A 21,417-nucleotide genomic window follows, 5' to 3' on the forward strand; every position below is an offset into this window, starting at 1 on the left:
TCGTTCTACCTCCATCAGCAACTTTAAAAATTTTCCTAAAAATTTTGGCATGCGAACCTATTGGCGCTTTTTTAACATGCAACTCACCTCAAACTCCTACAAGCTGTGACTCAATCACCACCAATAGTCCGTGGCTGTAAGTTGCTTATACCCATCCACTCATTCAGCCCAATTCATTGTCATTATCTCTGTGTCTGTCTTTGTCTCCGTGTCACGGCCACAGTCCCCTACGTTCTGTCCTATTGTTACAGTCACTTCTCACTGTCACTGCCTCCCTCTTAATCCCTCTTATTTCTAATATATATCATCCCTTCCTTTCTACTGCTGCTGTCTTCTCACTTTCGCTATCTCTATCTTCCTCGTTGATATTCTCACATACCCTGTCACTCATTATCAGTGGCTCTTACGCACTTCTACTTTCTCTTTGTTCCTCCCCCCCCTCCCCCCCTAGTAGTTTCGGTCACTGTTTACTATGTTCCACTACCATTGTATCCCACTTTTCTCTCACACTGCCATTGTCTCCTTACCTCTTTCTGTGACACAACCACTGTCTACTACCTTGCAGTATTTCTTACTTTTCCACTGCCATTATCTGTTTCTCGTTCAGCACAAAAGATGCTCGAATATGTTCCATGCCAAAATATTTGGCAAAATTTTTAAAGGTGCTGAGGAAGCTAGAATGAGGCAGCTGGTTATCCCACTTTTCAGATAGTCTTTTTAAATGAACAGAAAATATTCGCATTTTTTGTACTCCCATAGGTGCATTTTTCCGCTAGTTCCCTTTTGCAGCAGACATGTAACTCATATAGAATGAAATGTATTGGTTAGTAAAATTTAGATAGTTTACTTATGTGAAATCGAAATAACGCAAAACTAATTTTACACTTAAAAAAGTATTGCATGTGCTTCTGTACCACAACACACGGTTTCCACATGAGATCGGAGACACTTTACAGTATATTTCTCTGTGCTGCGTCACTTTATACACTAAGTTTTCATCTCACACAGGATTTTACGTCCGTATATTACCTGTACAAGTACGGCAACTTTGAACTTCTGTATCTCGTGAACGAATAAAGATATGAAGAAAATTTTCAAGGTTGTTCGAGATCGGGATCTTATGAATACTTCGTAAAAATGACAACCATTTGCTGTGCACAGCTGTCTCGGAATCAGCGTCTGGTTTTTGGTACCTAAAAAGTAACTTTTTGGGGTGTTTCCCAAAAACGAATAAATATTTTTGAATACGGTGAGATGGCTCTTCTAGATAAACGCCTAGAGAATACAGTCTTAAAATCTGAGCAATCTGTTATTTATTATTTAGATTTCGCCACAAACAGAATTTTACGTGTAGGAGTAGGGTAACTTTGAACCTCTGTATCTTGGAAACAAATGAAGCTATCAAGAAAATGTTCAAGACAGTTTGAGATCGGGTTCTTACGAATATGTTGTAAAAAGAAAATTTGCGTTTGCTGTGCATTGCCGTCTTGGAATTCTCGTCTGGGTTTTGGTCCGCTGATGACGGCGAAAATCCAGAATAAACCTTTTTGTGGAGTTTTCTGAGGAACCGCCCATGGTGCGTCCATAAGTACCATTAAACTCATCGTAGACAAGCGCAAAAAGAACGAACCAATTTGCTTCATTTGCCTAAGAAAGAGAAGTGTGTAACATTCATACTTTGACCGTGTACTGTACGATGGTGACACTAAGATGATCCTTCTGCTGAGTATATAAATGGTCCCTAGTCCAAGGGTATTCAAAACACCTGACACTCCCCTTTTATCACCAACAGAACGTCAGGTATGAACACGGAAAATCCCGTTTTATTTGCGGCGCTTTTGAGTATGTTAGGTGCGCAACCATACCGATAAACTAAACTTAACAGTTGAGAAGGTACAATCAGTATTAAAATTTACAGTTCCTTTTTTGTGTGAACTCAAGGAAACATGAACTCGGTAATATTAAATTACGTGTCTTCTGCATCACCTAACATATCTATCTGCCTCAAGCTGCTTTACCTGCGGTTGCTACAATCAGTCACCAGCTGATTATGGTCAAAGAAGCCGAAAACCAAATAGTGAGAAATTGCAAATTGCTATAGAATCTCAAGAGAGTAATTCGTTTTGGATCCTATCATCATGTCTTACTAAGCGTTTAAGAAGCACTCAGTTAATGTTCAAACTATATTTATTACATCAATGCTAGTAATATTGTGGAAAAAGATGTTTTATTAAGCAACGAAAGTTTCCTCAAAATTGGAAGGCGAACTTCGGTCCAAATCTGTAAAATCAGGAGATTTCTACAGTCACCAATCTCACACTGCTTCGCAAGCTGTTTATAGAGATGACTCAGGTGAAACAGAAAAAGATGATGTCGATTTTCGTGTCAAACTAAGGAGTTTGGAGCTAAAATACGTAATAAGTGTCGATTTTTTCCAGTCCATAATTTAATTAAAATAATGACTTTCAATTCCCGGCCACGTGTCAGATATAGATAGGGTACAGAGGTTAGCAAAGGGTAGCGCAGACTAACACCTATCTCCCATTTTACTGTGTCTGATCCAAAGTATCCGGATACCACTATGTAATGCGGATATGAAAACTAGATGTCACAGGAGTCGGATCCACCAGTAGAAGAGAAGACGGGGGAGTATTGTGTTGTCGGTAGAGAATCAGTAACAGCAGACTTGGTGAGCAGAGATCAGTGACTTCCAACGTCGATTAGTTATTGGATGTCATCTGAGTAGCAAACCCTTCAGCGACATTTCAAACCTTCTAAAGCTGTCCTTGTTGACTGTTGATGATGTGATTGCGATGCGGAAACGCGAAGAGACAATCAAAGCTATGCTAAGACAGCAGGCTTCATGAACTGGACCGACGGGGACCGCCGAACGCTGCGGAGAGTGGTCGTAAAAAAAAAAAAAAGGGGGAGCGATGCAGGAGACCCGCACCGCCTTACTAGGCAAGGTCCTAATGGAGGTGGTTTGCCGTTGCTTTCCTCCGACCGTAATGGGGATGAATGATGATGATGAAGACGACCCAGTCATCTCGAGGCAGGAAAAATCCCTGACCACGCCGGGAATCGAACCCGGGACCCCGTGCTCGAGAAGCGAGAACGCTACCGCGAGACCACGAGAGTGGACACCTTAATATTAGATTAATATAAATATATACTATAATATTTGATGTTATGTAAATATAAGTTCACCTTTTTTTAGGGGTGACTTTGATTGGCTTAATCTACAGGACAGCTTGCGCTACTTCTATAAAGATATTTTGCTCCTTTTTCTTTTACGCTTCGTAATTCACATGTTGCAAAGATTCTGCTACTGGGTGGGAACAGTGATCAAGGAAGACTGATCTTGGGGTTTTACTAAAATGTAGAAATGATGAAATAATGTTTATCTTATGTGGAGAAGTATTCCAAATTTCTAATGCACTGTTTGTAATGGAACTTTTATAAGCCTGTGTCCTTATTGACTGGACATGGTACTTTCCTTGTCGTGGACGATGGAGTAAATGCGCGTTTTAATAGAGGTAGCATGGGAATTTTAGGTGCGCCCGTTGAGTAAACAGTGTGATTTACAAACTAGAAACATCCCTCAACTGCCGCTGGAGTGCGTTGCCATCGCGTATACCACGTTGAGGCCCACGTACCGTATGCACAAGTAACATCGTTCCTGAGCGTTCAAAAAATGGCTCTGAGCACTATGGGACTTAACTTCTGAGGTCATCAGTCCCCTAGAACTTAGAACTACTTAAACCTAACTAACCTAAGGACATCACACACATCCATGCCCGAGGCAGGATTCGAACCTGCGACCGTAGCGGTCACGCGGTTCCAAACTGAAGCGCTTAGAACCGCACGGTCACACCGGCCGGCCCTGAGCGTTTACCAGCGCGTTGAACTTGGCACGCTCAACGTTAACGCTCGACAGCACGGTCCGTGTGCCGACGGCTTAAGCGACGGTTGAGGTGGTGCGAAGAGCGACGTCACTGGATAGTGGGTGACTGGAAACGAGTGGTTTGGAGTGATGAATCATGCTACACCCTACGTCAGTTCGAAGGAAGGGTTGGATTTGGCGAATGCCCGGAAAAAGTCACCATGTGTAGTGCCAGCAGTGAAGAGCGGCTGAGTTGGTGTTACGGTATGGGTGCGTTCTGTTGTGGTAAGGGAGTGGTTCTCTTGTTACATTTAAGAAAGCGCTAAAAGCAAATGGATGTGAACACATTTTACAGCATTGTGTTCTGTGCACGGTAGAAGAACAGTTCGGAGACTATGGTTGTTTTTATCAGCATGACAATACACCCTGTCATAAAGCAGCGTATGTAACGCAATGATTTGTGGACAATAACGTTCCTGAAATGGACTAGCCTGCAGAGTCCCGAACTGGACCCAATGGAACACCTTTGTGATGACTTAAACGTTCATTTTGCTCCAGACCCCAGCGTCTAACATCAGTATCTTCTCAGTTTTCGGCACTTGTGGAAGAATGGGCTGCTATTCCTCCATAGACATTTACATCTCTTTGAACATGTACCCAGCAGAGCTGAGGCCATCATAAAGGCGAAGGGTGGACACACTACATATTAATCCCAATTTAATGTGCGTACCCACAGCTCTCGCAAATCCTTAAGTTCTGGCTAGTCGGTGCAGGTGTCATACGAACTCTGCACATGCTCCGCTCTATTTTGTGAATATGTCCTCTGCGGTCTGATAAATAAATCCAGATAAGTGGTATGAAAAGAAACACAAAGGAACGTCATAGTAACTTCGGTCATCTATTTCTAGCTAAGCTTGTCTTGAAACCACACTTCGGCTCTCTTACTGTCATCTCCGAGACAGGTGGCGTGGCGATTAAGTCACTGGGCTCACCGTGTGTGGGGAAAGCTAAGTTCAGATCTCCTCCTGACCATCCAGTTGGATTTTACATTAAAATAATTCGCTGTGGAATAAACTCCTTTTCTAGTTCGCGTTTATCGAGAATATCTTGAGCAGCGAATCGCCACACTTAACTGGAAGCGAATGTATATCACTCGTTTCCAGAATGAGATTTTCACTCTACATCGGAGTGTGCGCTGATATGAAACTTCCTGGCAGATTAAAACTGTGTGCCGGACCGAGACTCGAACTCGGGACCTTTGCAAGAGTGAAAATCTCATTCTGGAAACATCCCCCAGGCTGTGGCTAAGCCATGTCTCAGCAATATCCTTTCTTTCAGGAGTAATAGTCCTGCAACGTTCGCAGGAGAGCTTCTGTAAAGTTTGGAACGTAGGAGGCGAGGTACTGGCAGAAGTAAAGCTGTGGGGACGGGGCCTGAGTCGTGCTTGGGTACCTCAGATGGTTAGAGCATTGGTCCGCGAAAGGCAAAGGTCCCGAGTTCGAGTCTCGGTCCGGCACACAGTTTTAATCCGCCAGGAAGTTTCGTATATCACTCGTATTTACAAAAAGTGTAAAAGATTAAAGACCAATCTCGCTGACGTCCGTCTCTTGGAGAATGACAGAGTACGTTCTAAGATAAAATACAGTGTGATTCAAAAAGAATGGTCTGATTTCAAACCTCCATATTTATTGATAAAAACATACTACAAACATGACATAAATTGCAAAATACCACAATATCTTAATACAATTACAAATTCTCTTTATGTCCACCAGCAGCAGCATAGCAACATCGGGACGGTAGCTAAATTCGTCATAAACTTTACACAATGTATCTGCTTTCACTGAAGTTATGGCGGCTCTTATTCTGTTCTTCAGTTCTTCTATGTCACGAGGTGAAGGGGAGATGAACACACTTTCCTTCACATAGTCGCACAAGAAAAAATCGCATGGGGTCATGTGTGGTGATCTCGGGCGCGAAGGACGCAGGAGACTGGCTGTCTCGGGGTCCCGTGTATCCTATCGAGCGTTGGGGCAGAGATTCGTTGAGAAACTGTCGTACGCTGTTGGGCCAGTGCAGTGGAGCTCCGTCCTGTTGGAAAATGAAGTCGTCGGAGTCCTCCAGAAGTTGGGGAAAAAGCCAAATCTGCAGCATTTGAAGACAACTCAGTGTTGGATAGGACGCATGGGTCCCCGAGACACTGTTCTGCGGTTTTGGCCTTCAAGATCGCCAGACGTGACCCCATGCGATTATTTCTTGTGGGGATATGCGAAAGAAAGTGTGTGCATCATCCCTTAACCTCGTGACATAAAAGAAATGAGCAGAATTACAGCCGCCGTAATTTATGTAAAAGTAGATACGTTGTGTAAAGTTTATGACGAATTTAGCTATAGCGAAGATGTTGTTCGTGCTGTTGGTGGTGGACATATAGAGAATTTGTAAAATCATACCTAAAAAGTTAAGATTTTGTGAGTATTTTCTAATTAATCCCATGTTGGTAGTATGTTTTTATCAATAAATGTGGAGTTTTGAACTCAAGTCATTCGTTTTGAAACACCCCGTATTGTGACGTTCCTGATGGAAAACGAACGTCTCTCGAAGATTCGCCACGGATCCAGGAAAAAGCTACCGTTGTTTAAAAACAGCTTGCTTTTTTCGTACACGATATCTTACAAGCAATAAATGCAGATGAAAATTTAGATTCCGATTTCCAAGATTTCCAAACAGCGTTGGACGCTGCACCGCGTCGTTCACTTCTAACCAAGTTACGATCATACGAAGTGTTTTCTCACATAAGTTAAAGGAAGGTATTTTTCGTGATACAGGTAATTTCGCGATACTTTCTACTTAACTCACTGGGAGCACACCTGTTGGAAGGGCAACGCGTGACTTCAGCTTGTAGTTCCTTGGAACATTATTGTTAGCAGCACAAGATATTGTTGAGTAGCTGCAAGCGCAGAGTCGAAAGAGAAAAAAAAGTTAGTACATGTGTCGTTGATCGTCGTAAGATACAGTTGTTGTAGCAAGGTATGCACTGACTGAGATGACCAATCAAGGTAAGAGTTAAAAGAACGTATCTGTTTCTTAGTTGCTAATTCGTTATGTATCGCACCTCGGTATGTTATTTACGTGACAAAAGCTATAGCTTAAGTTTTGGAAGGATGTTCTTAGCTTCTTTGGGTTTATAATGGTGAAGTTTACACGCGATGCAATATTTTACGCTATAGCTCGGTTTCTTTGTACTTTACACACATAGTGTACAATGCAAAACTGATTACCTTATATTGTGCTCAGTAAAACTGATTGGCTATACAGGATGTCCCAGAGGCAATGGTCAGTATTTAGGGTTGACAGGAACGACCATTCGAAGCAAAAATGGCCAGCAAACATGGGCTCTAAAATACTTACCGTAAGAGCTACGAGCAGTTCATCTGCGATTATGTGAAACAAATCTCTACTACTGAGCAAGTGCTCATGGCTATGTTTCGCTGAATAGTAACAACTCCACGTGTATGTAGATGTAGATGTTCTGTGCTTCCCCAAAATTCGATTAAGATGAATGTCGAGATGTTACCTTTGAAATGGAAACGTCCGATTTCGTTTCCCATCCTGTTCCGTTTCTAGCTTGTGGTAAGACCCTGACTCCATCGTCGACGGGAAACCCTAACAGTGCTTGCCCTAATATTACTCTGGTATGTAAACCTTCAAGGACGAAAGTAACTTTCGCGTGATGTGTCACTGCCTAGTAGGACAGCTCGATGAAACTAGGACCATATGTAGGAAGAACTGCTGCAGTATAGTACAGTAGGTAACTTAAAGAAATACACAATGAGACGAACAGAAATGACACTTCCTTTAAAGACAGTAATTACAATGAAGCCATCGCGATTTATGCTGATCCCCTGAATAATACATAAGGCGAGACACGGTTCTTAATAGGAGATACGATCACCACGGACGGCAGTGCGTGTTCTGCGATGTGCTCCCTTGCTGGCTACAAGGTTAGTGGGGAGTCCTTGTGGTACGGGTTCCATCACTCCGCTAACGTCGTTGACCACGGATGGATGGCCAGCGGTACATGCGGACGCGCTGTAATACGTTTCTCCAGCACACCCCAAACGCACTCGATGGGTTTTAAGTCGGGGGGAGCGGCCATGCCAATCTATTCACCGAAAATCCTCTACATCTACATCCATACTCCGCAAGCCACCTGACGATGTGTGGCGGAGGGTACTTTGAGTACGTGTATCGGTTCTCCCTTCTATTCCAGTCTCGTATTGTTCGTGGAAAGAAGGATTGTCGGTATGCCTCTGTGTGGGCTCTAATCTCTCTGATTTTATCCTCATGGTTCCTTCGCGAGATACACGTAGGAGGGAGCAATATACTGCTTGACTCCTCGGTGAAGGTATGTTCTCGAAACTTCAACAAAAGCCCGTACCGAGCTAATGAGCGTCTCTCCTGCAGAGTCCTCCACTAGAGTTTATCTATCATCTCCGTAACCCATTCGCGATTACTAAATGCTCCTGTAACGAAGCGCGCTGCTCTCCGTTGCATCTTCTCTATCTCTTCTATTAACCCTATCTGGTACGGATCCCACGCTGCTGAGCAGTATTCAAGCAGTGATACTAAAATGTAGACTTTCACGGCCGGAAATATCATGTCCATTATAATTATCCGGGCTGTTATGCCGTGGTCGGTTGATGAATTCTGACTGTCAGTAGCGAGCCAGTGGGTGTGTTGGACCTTCCATCGAGCTACGGACCCCCTTGAAGATGTCTCCCGCAGTCGGAGACGAAACGTTGGGAATCGACACAGAATTCATCAACCGACCACAGCATAACAGCCCGGATAATTATAATGGACATTCAAGCAGTGGGCGAACAAGCGTACTGTAACCTGCTTCCTTTGTTATCGGATTGCATTTCCTTAGGATTCTTCCAATGAATCTGTCTGGCATCTGCTTTACCGACGATCAACTTTATATGACCATTCCATTTTAAATCACTCCTAATGCGTACTCCCAGATAATTCATGGAATTAACTGCTTCCAGTTGCTGACCTGGTATATTGTTGCTAAATGATAAGGGATCTTTCTTTCTATGTATTCGCAGCACATTACACTTGTCTACATTGAGATTCAATTGCCATTCCCTGCACCATGCGTCAATTCGCTGCAGATCCTCCTGCATTTCAGTACAATTTTCCATTGTTACAACCTCTCGATATACCACAGCATCATCCGCAAAAAGCCTCAGTGAACTTCCGATGTCATCCACAAGGTCATTTATGTATATTGCGAATAGCAACGGTCCTACGACACTCCCCTGCGGCACACCTGAAATCACTCTTACTTCGGAAGACTTCTCTCCATTGAGAATGACATGCTGCGTTCTGTTATCTAGAAACTCTTCAATCCAATCACACAATTGGTCTGATAGTCCGTATGCTCTTACTTTCTTCATCGAACGACTGTGGGGAATTGTATCGAACCCCTTGCGGAAGTCAAGAAACACGGCATCTACCTGAGAACCCGTGTCTATGGCCCTCTGAGTCTCGTGGACGAATAGCGCGAGCTGGGTTTCACACGACCGTCTTGTTCCAACTGCACACCACCTGCGTTGTTCGATGCGTTCGCAGATGTTCATCCACAAAAAGAAGTCAGGGCCGAGTGCACGCCTGAATACACGCACATTGGGAAGGAGGGCAGTGTCACGATTACGTTGACGAGTGAGTGTCCCGTGCCCAAAAATTGAGAGACCAGTACACGCACGCAAAATTATGCCCCCCACAACATAACACCCTGGCAACCAAAACGTCCATGTTATGTGGCGAGAGCTGGTAACACATTGTCAATGGTGTTCCCTTTTCATGGATGACAAGGCGTGACCTCAACGAACAGCGCAGATGGAGAGGCTCGTGGCACGAGATGATATTCCTTGAATGGACTGGCTTGCCCGACCCCCTGACTTAAACCCCATGGAGAACGTGTGGGATGCGTTGGGCAGATGTGCTGCAGGACGTCCACATGCGACAACAACCGTGCAGCTATTGTCAACTGCCCCGGTGGGGGAATCGAATGCCCTACCAGAGGAACTGCTTGCCTACCCTGTGGGCAGCATGGGAGCACGTTTCAGGGCATGTATTACCATCCGTGGTGATCATACACGCTATTGAGAACCATGTCCCGCCTTTTGTAATGTCCAGAGAACTGCCATAAATCATGGTGACTTTAGTGTGATTATCTTTAAATAAAAGTGTCATTCCAGTACATCTCATTAGGTACTTCCTCCAGTTACCATCTGCACTATATTGTACAGTTCTTTTTATGTATGGTCCAAGTTTCATCAAGCTGTGTTAGGTGGAAGTGAAGCAACAAGCGAAAGTGTACATCTACATCTACATTTATACTCCGCAAGCCACCCAAAGGTGTGTGGCGGAGGGCACTTTACGTGCCACTGTCATTACCTCCCTTTCCTGTTCCAGTCGCGTATGGTTCGCGGGAAGAACGACTGTCTGAAAGCCTCCGTGCGCGCTCTAATCTCTCTAATTTTACACTCGTGATCTCCTCGGGAGGTATAAGTAGGGGGAAGCAATATATTCGATACCTCATCCAGAAACGCACCCTCTCGAAACCTGGCGAGTAAGCTACACCGCGATGCAGAGCGCCTCTCTTGCAGTCTGCCACTTGAGTTTATTAAACATCTCCGTAACGCTGTCACGGTTACCAAATAACCCTATGACGAATTTCGCGCCGCTCTTCTTTGGATCTTCTCTACCTCCTCCGTCAACCCGATCTGGTACGGATCCCATACTGATGAGCAATACTCAAGTATAGGTCGAACGAGTGTTTTGTAAGCCACCTCCTTTGTTGATGGACTACATTTTCTAAGCACTCTCCCAATGAATCTCAACCTGGTACCCGCCTTACCAACAATTAATTTTATATGATCATTCCACTTCAAATCGTTCCGCACGCATACTCCCAGATATTTTACAGAAGTAACTGCTACCAGTGTTTGTTCCGCTATCATATAATCATACAATAAAGGATCCTTCTTTCTATGTATTCGCAATACATAACATTTGTCTATGTTAAGGGACAGTTGCCACTCCCTGCACCAAGTGCCTATCCGCTGCAAATTTTCCTGCATTTCGCTGCAATTTTCTAATGCTGCAACTTCTCTGTATACTACAGCATCATCCGCGAAAAGCCGCATGGAACTTCCGACACTATCTACTATGTCATTTATATATATTGTGAAAAGCAATGGTCCCATAACACTCCCCTGTGGCACGCCAGAGGTTACTTTAACGTCTCATTGCCATTGTAAGAGTCTTGCACTGTAGGGAGCAAGGGAGAGGAGGTTGTTATGGGTGGCTGATATCCTCTTTCTACAACACAAATGCCCACGTGAATTAATACGATTGTTTACTTGCACTACAAACATTTACTTAACTGAAATAGAGTCCACGGGTTGTGGTACAAGCTCATCAGCAATACTCCTCTTGCAGACACTATCCGTAACCTTGCTATCATCTGATGCTATGTACTGCCGTAGCCTGAGACGTGAACAGAGCCTGCACTGCAATGAATGAATGACAGAAGCCAAACTAGAGTGTGAGAAAGGCCTGGCCAGACAGAATGCGGCCTGGCCGTCCGGCCTGTGGCCTTGAACCGCAGCCGGCAGGCCGCACTGTTGAATCGCTCGTAACCGTACGGCGGCGTTCACACAGAGTGCGGCTCTGACGCACCGGCCGCCGCCGGGTTGTCGCAGAGCGGCTGCTCTGTTGGCGCACTCAACTGCTCTGTGGTCACACTGCAAGCAGCGGCGTGAGGCGGTTTCTGTCTTGCAGCTCGTAGTGCACGCATCGTGGACACAGAAAGGTGAGACAATACAACTTTTTGTATGATACACGCGATCCTGATATGGAGGTAGAATACTTTTGCCCTCGCTATACTCTTGATAGAAAGCTGAATTCTCAGAAATAGTGTTGTCACTGTACGTCCATAATTTCCAATATCAACTACTGTAAACTCGTAGTACGAGGTGCATTCAAGTTCTAAGGCCTCCGATTTTTTTTCTCCGGACTGGAAAGAAATACAAACATGCACATTGTTTTAAAATGAGGCCGCGTTCATTGTCAATATGTCCCAGAGATGGCAGCACCGTACGGCAGATGGAATTTTACCGCCAGCGACGAGAATGAGAACTGTTTTAAATACTTAAAATGGCGACATTTTCCTTACTTGAACAGCGTGCAATCATTCATTTTCTGAATTTGCAAGGTGTGAAACCAATTGAAATTCATCGACAGTTGAAGGAGACATGTGGTGATGGAGTTATGGATGTGTCGAAAGTGCGTTCGTGGGTGTGACAGTTTAATGATGGCAGAACATCGTGTGACAACAAACCGAAACAACCTCGGGCTCACACAAACCGGTCTGACGACACGATCGAGAAAGTGGAGAGATTTGTTTTGGGGGATCGCCGAATGACTGTTGAACAGATCGCCTCCAGAGTTGGCATTTCTGTGGGTTCTGTGCATACAATGCTGCATGACGACCTGAAAATGTGAAAAGTGTCATCCAGGTGGGTGCCACGAATGCTGACAGGAGACCATATGGCTGCCCATGTGGCATGTTGCCAAGCAATGTTGACGCGCAATGACGGCATGAATGGGACTTTCTTTTCGTCGGTTGTGACAATGGATGAGATGTGGATGGAATTTTTGAATCCAGAAACAAAGCGCCAGTCTGCTCAATGGAAGCACACAGATTCACTGCCACCAAAAAAATTTCGGGTAACCGCCAGTGCTGAAAAAATGATGGTGTCCATGTTCTGGGACAGTGAGAGCGTAATCCTTACCCATTGCATTCCAAAGGGCACTACAGTGACAGGTGTATCCTACGAAAATGTTTTGAAGAACAAATTCCTTCCTCCACTGCAAAAAAAACGTCCGCGAAGGGCTGCGTGTGTGCTGTTTCACCAAGACAACGCACCCGCACATCGAGCTAACATTACGCAACAGTTTAAAAAAAAATGGCTCTGAGCACTATGGGACTCAACATCTTAGGTCATAAGTCCCCTAGAACGTAGAACTACTTAAACCTAACTAACCTAAGGACATCACACACACCCATGCCCGAGGCAGGATTCGAACCTGCGACCATAGCAGCCTCGTGGCTCCGGACTGCAGCGCCAGAACCGCATGGCCACTGCGGCCGGCGCAACAGTTTCTTCGTGATAACAACTTTGAAGTGATTCCTCATGCTCCCTACTCACCTGACCTGGCTCTTAGTGACTTTTGGCTTTTTCCAACAATGAAAGACACTCTCCGTGGCCGCACATTCACCAGCCATGCTGCTATTGCCTCAGCGATTTTCCAGTGGTCAAAACAGACTGCTAAAGAAGCCTTCGCCGCTGCCATGGAATCATGGCGTCAGCGTTGTGAAAAATGTGTACGTCTGCAGGGCAATTACGTCGAGAAGTAACGCCAGTTTCATCGATTTCGGGTGAGTAGTTAATTAGAAAAAAAATCGGAGGCCTTAGAACTTGAATGCACCTCGTGTGGATCAACGATCGCCAGGAGAAGGAGCGAAAAAGAATTGTTTGTAACAGAAGAACGGGGATCCACTATCCTTTGGGCATTTTAACCTGATATGCTTTCCGTCTATGCTTCCAAGGCAGTTCGGAAACCCCCAAAGTTCTAGAAATCCTTCTTCCACATCTCTGTTGTAGGAGTAGGTAAATACTTCGGTTGTAGAACAGTCCATATTCCCTGGCACACTTGTTTCACAATTTCTGAGACTGTTGAAAGTCCTAACCGAAAAGAAAAAGCTATGGTCTGGTGACTGTCGCCTGTAGTCAAGTATCTGGAAAAGATTAAAATAAATTGTGCCGATAGAACGAATTGATAAGTTAACAAGCAAAGATATGTTTGTTTAAATTCAATGACAATGTTATGGATACAATGAAACAAAACAACCTATTAAGTAGAAAGTTCTCTCTAGTGGGACATACGGAACTAGATGTTACTATCGTTTGCTGTATTCGTAAACACTGCAGATAAATTTATCACTCCACTCGTAACTACGTTGTGGGATAGCGCTTTCTTCCGCCGAACCTTTCATATGCAACAGCAAAACTGAAATGGAATAAATTATGTGACTTCTGTTTGAAGCACAAAGAGGCCACAAATGGTAAAACTTATCACAAACAAATGGCTAGTCTGTGCCTTGTATCAATTGGCTTTCTCCAGTTCGTTGTGCACTTCTCGGTGCTACCTTTTTATCAGGCGATGCAGTTCCTCGAAACATTCTCGCGACATACGAAAATATTTGAAGAACCTATCTTCGTAAGACTCCAGATCAATACACAGACGATGGTATTCTCCTAAGCTTTCTCACTTGCTATTAATGTCGTGCACCCAACATCTCCTCTTCTTGGTGCCATTTCGTATTGCTAGTGCGAGCTTTTCATTTCTGCACTTAACAAAATAAACAAAACAAAAAAAAAGAAAAGAACTTGCACAAAGATAACGTGTCCCGCGTGAAGCTTCCAAATCGCCTAACGCCAAGACAATCGCGCTACGCATGCAAGCTTAATAATGGGGTTTGGCCCTTGCCACAGTGTCAGTCTAACAGCTGACGCATGAAGAGTCACTGCGGCCAGCTGGCCACCTGTTGCCTGTGTGACGTCCCTGGCCGCTGACTGGCCCGGCCTCCCGCTGTGCCGTCCGTCTCAGCGGCAGGCCGGATTCTGTCTGGCCAAGCCTTTAGTGAAGCCCTGCGGTCAGCGGCAGCGGCCCAAATACTTGCTGTCAAGAGGGCGTTGGCGGACTGTTGCTTGCGAGTCTGTCTCTGGCCTCCCTCGTGGTAGGCGTGCCTGATCTAGCACCTACTGTCGATCTTCACACAGCATCTTTGCCAACCGGTGTGCTGGCGACAGATTACGCCAGCACAGAAAGTTACTTCTGGATTTAGATTTTGCACGCCAGTGTGTTTATTCACCCACTGTGCACAATGTGAATTTCGCAATCAGTTATCGAGAGTCAGGCTCACTTAACAGATGCGTTCTGTTGTAAAAGTAAAGCTTCCATCGTTTCGAAGATTGGTTCTAACAACATAATGTTTTACTACTCATGGACATCTATGTGGCACATAATTCTTCTGATATGGATAATGCTCTCAAATACCTATCAATGTTGTTGCACTTTCTAAATACTTTGTGTCAAAGAATGTCCAACATGCAGTGTACCGCCACGTTAAAGCAGGGATGCATACGCTGTTTCTCGATGTTGATGTATTCCTAACATTGTTGTCGGCTTTGGCAATTACTGAAGTTAATGCGCGGCTGATGTCACGATCGACGAAGCTTTCCAGTCCGGATACATTCGGTACGCCTGTCCCTCCACGTACAATAGCGACTGTTAACCATCCGTTGCCATGGGTAAAGGAATCATTTATGTCAATGCTGAAGTTCAGTCTGCAACCACAGAAGACTGCGGGTCCATCCAATAGAGAATGTGCAGCGACAGATTTGATAGTATGTTTTATATATTGTCTGTCTTGCACGACAGACAATATATAAAACAATTGAAGACGTTGAAATGACAACATCTGCCGCTGACAAGAAAAAGAATACTATCAAATCTGTCGCTGCACATTCTCTATTGGATGGACCCGCAGTCTTCTGTGGTTGCAGACTGAACTTCAGCATCGACATAAATGATTCCTTTACCCATGGCAACGGATGGTTAACAGTCGCTATTGTACGTGGAGGGGCAGGCGTACCGAATGTATCCGGACTGGAAAGCTTCGTCGATCGTGACATCATAGCCTAGGCTCTAGGCACTTCAGTCTGGAACCATGCGACTGCAATGGTCACAGGTTCGAATCCTGCCTTGGGCATGGATGTGTGTGATGTCCTTAGGTTGGTTAGGTTTAAGTAGTTCTAAGTTCTAGGAGACTGATGACCTTGGATGTTAAGTCCCATAGTGCTCATAGCCATTTGAACCATTTGAAGTTAACGCCTTGATGGAAAATTCGACTGTATTTTAGTAGATGATATTTTTACTCTTCAAGAAAGCACACAGCCATCTCAAAAAAGTAGTTGTACTACAATGGACTCAAATGGTAGAGTGACTGTGGAACAAGTTTGTAGTGCAAGATATTCAGAACTTGTGTTAATAATCATTACCACTGGCAGGACTATGAACTAACCGTATGAACTGTGGATGAGGGTGGGACTGGAGATTCTGTGGACAAACACTCTTTCACGAAGAGAGACAATCAGGTGAAGCAACGTGGTTAGCTACATACTCAACCATTCACGCTCATCGTTACTCTGACAGAAGGAATGTTGGTGGTAAAAACACTAACAGTACGGCCGTGGCGGTAACTCAGGGATAGGACTGAAGCTGGCAGGAAATACGAGAACATCAAGAGTCTGTCTGCAAAAAGGGAGAAAGTATGAGCGGATCCACCGATCCTCGGGTTGAGGTGCTAAGCACAGTCAGTTTTCGATCCAGTTTTCCGTACGGTGTGTGGCGGAGAGTAATTTTCATACCAATGTCGCTTCTCACTTATCTTCCAGTTCCAGATGGTTTGGGGGAAGAACGCTTCCTAGCTTGGCTTCGAGTCTCTCGATTTTCATCTTCATAGTCTTTTCGCGAGATGTAGGAGGAAGCAATATAGTGATTGACTCTCCTAAAAACGTACGCTCCCGGAAATTTAACAGCACGCCACACCATGATGCAGAACGCTTCTCTTGCAGAGTCTGCCGCTGGAGTTGGGTGAGCATCTCTGTGACACTTTCGCGCTTAACTTAATCAGCCTTGTAACGAAACTTGCTGGTTTTTTTTTGGATCACCTCTTGCTTTTCTTTGGACCTTCTCTATTTTTTCTACCAAACCTACCTGGTCTAGATCCCAGGCTGACGAACAATATTCAAACATTGGTCAAACGAGTGTTTTGTAAGCTCTTTCCTTTGTTGATGGACTACATTTCTTAAGGATTTTTCCAATGAATCTGTCTGGTATCTGCCTTACCTGCGACGAATTTTGTATGGTAGTTTCACATACTCCTAGATATTTCATGGAAGTAACAGCTTCCAATGACCGAAGAATTTTTATGTTGCAGCACTGTCAGCCATTTAACCATGCGGGACAGGGGTGCGGCTCTTCTACGGTTTAAACGCCGCCCGACAGCGGACAATCTCTCAACCTTTCGAATCGCGAGAGCCAAGGCTCGCCGTGTCATTAAAGTGAGCAAAAGGCGGCCATGGCATGAGTTCCTGAATTCCATCAATTGTACCACTTGTTCCTCAAAAATATGGGAAGCCATCCGGAGGATTTCTGGTAAACACAACCGTTTACCGATAGTTACAGTGTAGAACCAGGGGTGCCTGCAAACAACACCTAGAAATATATATGTATGAAGATAGCAATTGTTATCGAGAGAACAGATACCATTGATGACCGTGCAGCTTCTCTAGAATAAATGATAATTAATTGAAACCCTCAGATTCCGACAGGTGTTGTTGATATAACTCGATGGGGACAGCTGAAAGTGTGTGCCCCGACCGCGACTCGAACCCGGGATCTCCTGCTTACATAGCAGACGCTCTGTCCATCTGAGCCACTGGGGACACAGATGAATAGCGCGACTGCAGGGACTTGTCCCTTGCACGCTTCCCGTAAGACCCACATTCACAACTGTCCACAATGTACATACGTAATGTTCCTACTAGATATTTGCCCATCCACTCATTACTCGCGCACACTAAAGTGACGATTCCCGTAAGAGTTTGGGCAACATCTGTGTCCTCGGTGGCTCAGATGAATAGAGCGTCTGCCATGCAAGCAGGAGATCCCGGGTTCGAGTCCCGCTCAGAGCACACATTTTCAGCTGTCCCCATCGAGGCATATCAACAACACCTGTTGGCAGTTGAGGGTTTCGATTAATTATCATTTATTCTAGAGAAGCTTCACGGTCATCAATGGTATCTGTTCTTTCAAGAACAGTTACTATATATATATATATATATATATATATATATATATATATATATATATATATATATATATATATGTATATGGCTACCCAGCCATTGCCCTTCGTCTGTGTGAATGCGCACAAGTTGCCCGTACTCTTACGGGAATCGTCACCCTAGTGTGCGTGAGTAATGAGTGGATGGGCAAATATCTATTAGGTAGATTACGTACGTAGATTGTGGACAGCGGGGAATGTGGGTCTCACAGGAAGCGTGCAAAGGATAAGTCCCTGCAGTGGCAGTGTTTATCTGTGTTCTCGGTGGCTCAGATGGACAGAGCATCTGCCATGTACGCAGGAGATCACGGGTTCGAGTCCCGGTGGGGGCACACATTTTCAGCTGTCCCCATTGAGGTGTATCAACAGGTGTTGACAGCTGAGGGTTTCAATTAATTATCATTTAACACCTAGAAACATTGCTCAGACGCTGGCGGATGCAATCTGGGATCCAGCTTTTCGTCGCTACCGTGCGACTGTCGAGAGGGAAAAGTTGGACTTCAGGTGGAACACTTCTGAGGCCTAAGACTCTCTTTTCTCGATGTGGGAGCTCGAATCGGCACTGACTGAGACTTCTGACACTGCACCTGGTCACGACCACATCCGGTAGTGCATGCTTAGACATCTGCCAGCGGCGTCAGAAGAAATCCTCCTCGAATGTTTTAATCTGATATGGCAGACAGGTGTCTTCCCCAACTCGTGGTGGGAGGCAATTCTCATCCCTCTCTTCAAATCATTAAAGGTCCGCACATGTCCCAGTAGTTATTGGAGTATCGCCTTGACGAGCTGTGTAAGAAAGACCCTGGAATGGATGGCTAACCATTGTCTGGTCTGGCTTTTAGAGACCAGACAACTCCTTTGCCGCTCTCAGTGTGGATTCCTTAAGTATCGGTCCACGGTCGACAACCTGGCCCCTCTGTACGTGGCTTTTCAGCAGGCTTTCCCCCATCAGCAACACTGTATCGGCATATTCTTTGATATCAGTAAGGCGTACGATACTACTTGCAGACACAGTATGCTCGCACAACTGCATCAATGGGGCTTCCGTGGCCATCTCCCCATTTTCATTCGGTCTTTCCCGTCTCAGAGGTTTTTTCGGACCCGAGCTGATCGCACTCTGTCTGACCGATTTGAGTAGGAGAATGGTGTCCCCCAGGGCAATGTTTAAAGTGTTACCCTTTTTGCCATAGCCATCAACAGTATAATATCTATGGTAAGGAGCCCAGTACAGTGCTCCTTATTTGTGGACGACTTTTCTACTTTCTGTTTCTCCTCCAGTGTTGCAACGGGGAGCCGTCAGTTGCAACAGTGCAGCGGTTAGAAGAGTGGGCTGCAAAGACGGGTTTTCAGTTTTCTGCCGATAAGTGTGTGTGTGTTCATTTTAATCGTTCTCGTCGTCCTTTTAATTTGCCTGCCTTGCATATAGGGGACACTGTCCTACATTTAGGAGACAGTGCAGTTTCTGGGCCTCAGTTTTGACTCCAGATTGTCATGGTTGTCACACATGCGAAACCTGAAAGCCAGAACCCTGAAGGCACTCAACATCCTCAAGAGCCTCAGCCACGGGTCTTGAGGAGCGGACAGGGACAGGGCGCGTGTCCTCCTGTTTTATTGGGCTTTTGTGCGTTCACGGCTGGACTACGGGTGCACGGTGTATGGGTCAGCGAGGCCCTCTTATTTGCGGATCCTTGACTCTGTCCACCATATGGAGATTCGACTGGCCATGGGTGCTTATCGGACTAGTCCCATACCCAGCCTCTGAGGTGGGAGAACCGCCACTTACCATTCGGCAGCAGCTCCTGTTGGTGTGCCAGGCTTGTAAGTTTCTTGCAGCTCCAATCTCGCCTGCTCGCCATATTGTTGCTCGTCCGCCTCTGGAGCGCCTTTTTTCCAACCATCCACGAGCCACGACGCTGTTAGGGATCCGTGCGCAACGTGTGCTGGAGTCCCTCAGTGTGATGCCCGTACAGCCCCAAATCCAGGGTTTTAACCGTGTGCCACCCTGGTTACTGGAGAGGCCCAGAGAGAGATTTTAGATTTGGTGTGGTACAAGAGAGATTGCACTCCTGCCACCGTTTTTAATGCAGCATTTTATCTGAGCACCACGACTATGTAGCTGTTTTTACGGATGGGTCGAAACAGGAGGATTCTGTTGGTTGCTCTGTTGTTTTTCCAGATCGTGTCTTCAAGGTCCGACTGCCTCAAGCATTTACTGTCTTTGATGCAGAATTGTCTGCAATCTTGCGGGCACTGGAGCAGATGAAATGCTCTTCCCGCCCTAAATTTCTTGTCTGTTCCGATCGAATAAGTGCCCTTCACTCATTGCAACATTTGTATCCAGCAGATAAAATAGTCCAGAACATCCAGGATGCCCTCCTCCAACTACAACGACTGGGGAAGGAGGTGGCTTTCTGCTGGGTTCCAGGGCACGTCGGCATTGCTGGGAACGAAAGGGCAGATCTCGCAGCCAAGGAGGTGTGTCTCCATCCGCAAGTATTTCAGTGTGCCATCCCCCTGTACGCACTCACCTCGCTATTGAGCTCACGAGTCATGCCTCCGTGGGAGGATGAGTGGCTGGAAATGCCTGACAATAAGCTTCGTTAAGTCTAGCCCACAACGCGTGTGTGGTGCACTTTTTTCCAGCCCCGTAGACGGGACGAGGTTCCCTCACTCGGCTTCGAATAGGCCACAGCTCTATGACGCATGGCTTCGTGCTCCAGCGAGAGGACCCTCCAATGTGTGGTACTTGTGGCGTCCAGGTCACTGTGTGCCACGTTTTATTGGATTGCGTTTTATTTTCTGACCAGCGGGCCGCGGCTGACTTGCTGGCGGATCTGCCATCTTTTTTTTGGGAAATACTCAAACGAATGTGGTTAAAGTTTAAAGACTTGTCCAATGTTTTTACCAAGATTTTAGGGAGAGAGTCTTAATTTGTTCACAGGATGATTGGCTCGCCCATATTTTACGTAAATGGCCAGCCAGTGACAATTTCCTGTGGCATCCTTGACGCTCATTTCTCGTTTTCCTTACGTTTTATTTTCTTACACAGCACTTTTCATCTTTTCCCGCTTTCTTTGCGTGTATGCTTCCATTTTACTAAATTTGTTCACATTCGTTTCTTTAAATGTGCGTCAGGGCGCTGATGACCTCGCCCGTAAGCCCTAACACACACACAAAATAGCAGGCTGTGTTCTCTTTGCTGGAAACTCTTCAGTTCTATAACACAGAGGACCCGTTATTCCGTACGCTCGTATTTTGTTCATTAGGCGGAACTACATCTAAGCTTTCCGGAAGTCAAGGAACTCACCCTCTGCCTGGACGCCTGTATCTACTGTTTTTCGGGTCTCGTGCGCTTATTACAACACCAACACTTCTGCACAAATTAAGATGATGTTCAGTGTTCAGTTAGAATGTTTACTACTAAATGATATATTGGTACTAGCAGCTTACAAGTATACCTTAGGGGCACCGGTTCTACAGCAAA

The 21,417-nt window shown here is 45.3% G+C and overlaps 1 protein-coding gene across 10 annotated transcripts in view; it reads left to right on the forward strand.

Annotated features, from left to right (window-relative positions):
* The window catches only part of LOC124798322 (protein rolling stone-like), a 167,777-nt gene that overhangs the window by 98,699 nt on the left and 47,661 nt on the right, over nucleotides 1-21,417 (forward strand). For 2 of the 10 annotated variants that reach the window (XM_047261665.1, XM_047261671.1), the window contains exon 1: nucleotides 11,637-11,768. The exons of the other annotated variants lie outside the window; for them this stretch is intronic. The gene's annotated coding sequence lies outside the window, so the exon portion shown is untranslated. Of the gene's footprint in view, nucleotides 1-11,636; nucleotides 11,769-21,417 lie in introns of those variants that run through there. 10 annotated transcript variants of the gene reach the window in all.

Source organism: Schistocerca piceifrons, chromosome 5 (assembly GCF_021461385.2).
Source record: "Schistocerca piceifrons isolate TAMUIC-IGC-003096 chromosome 5, iqSchPice1.1, whole genome shotgun sequence".
In the NCBI taxonomy this organism is placed as follows: Eukaryota; Metazoa; Arthropoda; class Insecta; order Orthoptera; family Acrididae; genus Schistocerca; species Schistocerca piceifrons.